The sequence below is a fragment of the Silene latifolia genome, chromosome 8 (genome assembly GCF_048544455.1).
Source record: "Silene latifolia isolate original U9 population chromosome 8, ASM4854445v1, whole genome shotgun sequence".
In the NCBI taxonomy this organism is placed as follows: Eukaryota; Viridiplantae; Streptophyta; class Magnoliopsida; order Caryophyllales; family Caryophyllaceae; genus Silene; species Silene latifolia.
The window spans coordinates 4,039,979-4,044,158 of NC_133533.1; the positions used below are offsets into that span (position 1 = coordinate 4,039,979).

General features: G+C 33.2%; 1 long non-coding RNA gene across 1 annotated transcript; it reads left to right on the forward strand.

The window, feature by feature from the left end:
* Positions 1 to 1,070: 1,070 nt before the first annotated feature.
* Positions 1,071 to 3,874, forward strand: LOC141596074 (uncharacterized). Its single transcript, XR_012522383.1, has 3 exons — positions 1,071 to 1,505; positions 2,382 to 2,669; positions 3,683 to 3,874. It is a non-coding gene; the product is annotated as an uncharacterized LOC141596074 (long non-coding RNA).
* Positions 3,875 to 4,180: the final 306 nt, after the last annotated feature.

The following is a 4,180-nucleotide window of genomic DNA, read 5'->3' on the forward strand; positions in this document are numbered from 1 at the left end:
AAGTATTGGAATAGTATGGAATAGATTGTGATACTATAGTGGTATGGAGTTAGAACCCCATAGTTGCTCATGAGTGTTTGGTTTGACCTTGGAATGGATATAGAGGTAGTAATAATATGAAATGGAGTTAGAAACTTGAGTAGAAACATGGGTATGAGATTCCATGGGGTTGGAATGGAGTTAGAATCCATTGGGTATCTAACTCCATTCCAAAAACCTCCAACCAAACACTAGAATGGATTGAATCCATTACAATCCATTCCAAAAGCTTCAACCAAACACCCCTTAAATAGTACTCGTATAGGAGACATGACGGGGCCCCACTTGTAGAAACTAACCAGCCAATCAAAAACCAAGAAAAAACTTGGCTTTTATACTATGTAGATTAAAAATCAAACTCTACCACTTAACATACTACGGAGTCTATCATATTTGAAATAATAATTGAAAACTTATTAATTTTAATACTTTATATTACAAATACAATAAAAATTAATTTTGTACAACTTTAATACGGACTATTATTTAATAATAAAATAATTATTAAAATAACTTAATTTATAGAATTGTATTCCGTAGTACTTTAATTATTAATTTTAGTACTTAAAAACATTTTTCGATTTAGAAAAGTGTAAAAAAAAAGGTGTCAAAGCATAATTTTTGACCCGTATTCTGAAGTTAACTTAATTCATAACCCATATTTTAACCCGACTCGGGGAGCAATTATAACCCATCCGACCTGTTTAACAAGTCAACATAGGTACCATATACAAACGGGTTTATTACCGACATAATACCGCCAATGGTTTGAGCCAAACAGAAAGTTGTTAATCGAGTCATGGACACATCGACGAAGTAGAGTCAGCCTTATGCATGCATGCCCTTATCCATCATTATATTATATATATAAAAGAATCTTGTAAAATCGCTGACGTGGCGCAACAATATTTCAGAATAGTTCTCTACAAGGCCTCTCCTTTACTCTCACAATTTCAGTTTTTCTCGGCCAATAAAAACTAACTCAATTGCCATTTCAGCTGACAGGTCACCCGTGCCTTACAACTCCAAATATTTCATTTTCAATGAGAAACCTGACTGACTGACTGTCTCTCACAGTTCTCACCATTTTCCAATAAGGAGCCCATTTTCCAATAAGAAGCCTGACTGTCTCTCACAGTTCTCACCATTTTCCAATAAGAAACCTCTCACCATTATTATTATTAGTATTATCGGTAGCAAATCAATTCATCATCACTCTAACATCCATCGCTACTCTCATGACTTTCTATCTCCATCAGATCTCTCAACATAATTTTCACGGCAGTAGAATCGCTGAGGGATTGATTGCGGCAATACGATGTCTTTTCAAGGATTATTCCGAGAATCCTCTCATTGTCGTGTTGTATGCTGAATTGCTGATGTCAGTATCTTCGCATTCTATTTGATTCTTTGATCAAATTAACCCTTTTATTGATTCCAATTTGCCCAATTTATCTGCTAATAAGGTTTGTTGATTTCTCACTTTTCTGGGTTTTGATTGCTTTTAGGGTTTGATTACTGTGTTTATTGATCAATTGATTGTTGATAGTGATTAGTGTGATGTATGTTTCTTTGCATTTAGAGTTTAATTAGTATGTTGATCAATTGCTTGATGGTGCATGTATGATAGTTTTAGATTGGTTCTAGGGTTTGGTTAGTATGCTGATTATAATGATCAATTTTGTTAGTCTTCTGTAAGGCGGTCTTTCGCAGAAAATGTGTAAATTGGTTTTAGGGTTTGATTAGTATTTTGATTATATTGATCAATTTAACATGTATGGTATAGTTTCTACTTCGGTTATTCTTCTGTAAGGCCGCCTTTCACAGAAATTGTGTACAACGGATCTATTAACTATAAATAATGAGCCTTTTAAATGAAAAGTTAGTTACTATAAAGATTGTATTGAAAGTTTGTGTTGTATTGGTGATGCAATGTTATGGGGAAAGTCATGGTTTAGACTTGGTTACCCAGTTTCCCCTTTTTGATCATGTAATAGGGTGTTTGTGGATTGTTCATTAGCTATGTTTCTTCGAAATTATCTCTGAAATGCTAATTTTATAGTTATCAATACACTGGCATAACCCGAGAATGTTATAGTCATGAGGTCAAACTATTAATGGAATAAGGTAACTTGGGAAAAGAAAATCGAAAATTTGAGCTCTGCCGATCAATGATAGATGATGGCCAGGTGTAGCTTCTTTCTGATTAATGTGCCTAATGGATTAATGGTTGACGGGTTTAGTACACTGATGGAAATAAATTGAGTTTTGATTGTTTCTTAAGTGTAGATGTTCCTACATGCTCATGTCAATGTATATGTCATTTGTTTTGTGATATGCAGAGTTATGGTTCTCCAAACCATGTGCAGCTTGACAAGACCGTGGAGAAATCTCAGGCAAAAGCTCAGAAAGTTGATGATTCGGCAATACTGTCTCAAATTGATCGAACAATGAAAAAACATACCGAGACTTTGATGCATGCCATTGATTCTTTAAGTGCTAGACTATCCCAAATGGAAAGTAGAACACGCCAGATTGAGCACTCGGTCGATGAATTGAAGGTATCTGTTGGCAATGCTCATGGAAGTGCTGATGAGAAATTGAGACAGCTAGAGAATATTATCATGGAGGTAACTGTTTTTTCTCTTTTATCTTAGCCGCTGTTATTTTCGCGACTTGTGAGTGTGGCAAAGATGTGACCATGTGGGGAGCTGTCAAACTTGTGAGTGTTTAAGCACCATGAGAATGGCTTATTTACATTAATGAACTTTTAAATTTCTTATTGAGTTATTTAGTAATTAAACATGTCAATGTTAATGGCGTGTTTGTTCTACGTCCTAACTCCTAAGTCACCCTATGTGTACACCATTGTAACAAATAATTTGAATTCCAAAACAAAATGTTAATTTTTCTATGTTTCCTAACATTATCTTAAAAAAGAAACGTGCTGTAAAAGAAACAACTCATCTGGTCACGCTAACAATAAAATTTAACCTCACATGTAATTATTCATTTCATAAATTCATTAGAGAAGGTTTTTTAGAAAAAATTAAAAACAATCCCGTGAACAATCAATGATTAATTTTTTTTTTTTTATGTTTTACAACTGAATTTATCAATTGGGGATTTTACAATTCCGTTCTCCTTAATGGTTATTGTAGTAGTGATTGAAAACAATTCCGTTGAGTGTCATTCCCTTGACATAAAACAAAATTCTGTTGAGTAAACTTAAAATTGCAAAATGATCTCATTTGAAGTGGTGGAGAGTAGTGCTAAAAAAATAGCATTGTCTAGCATTGTAAACTTTCTATGAGGTTTTCAGTTTCTGCAGACTAAGAAAAATAGTAATGTGACATTAACATCTTAAATTCATCACACTGTAGGCCTACAAATTAGTGCGGATATTTAGAATATGATGGTTCCAAACATGTCAACTTTGATTTTGTACCGTAGTTGAGAGACTATGGCAACTCTGCTCGAAGCAAGCCATTGTGTATATAATTGTCTTACGACATCGTGTACATAAATGGCTGCCTGATCATTTATACCTTGGAATTTTTCCTTATGCAATCTCATAGTATTATTTCTTACACTATCGTACTATCCACTAATGTTGTATCTAAATTTTTGGTTCTGCTGACAGGCCGCAATGTTGCAGTTTTTTCTAAAGCTTATAGGAATATTGATGACGATTGACAAGAGAGTTTGTTAAATTATCCAATTAGAAGTCATATACGAGTACTAATGTTTTCATTTTTCTTATCAATCTATAACACTCATTCTAATAATCTCATTGTAAATGTTAAGGAGTAACACGAAGCAAGGTTTGGAGCTATCATGTTTGTACCTCAGGCAGGATCGATGGTACAACATGATAAAATTTGACGAGTCGTACTAATGTATTTGAAAGATAGAAAAGAAATACGGAGTACTCTATAATGTAATAGTAACGCCAACTAATGTCCGAAATAACAATAGTAACATTTATGTTACATATTTAGTAGGTAAATTTATTTTCCAAAAATTAAAAAGAATCCCTTTATTTCTTTTTTATTTTTAAAAAGTACACATGTTCAATAAATAAAATTGGTTATATTGTTTAAGATTAAATTCATTATCTCTTTAATTTTATCAAACTCGA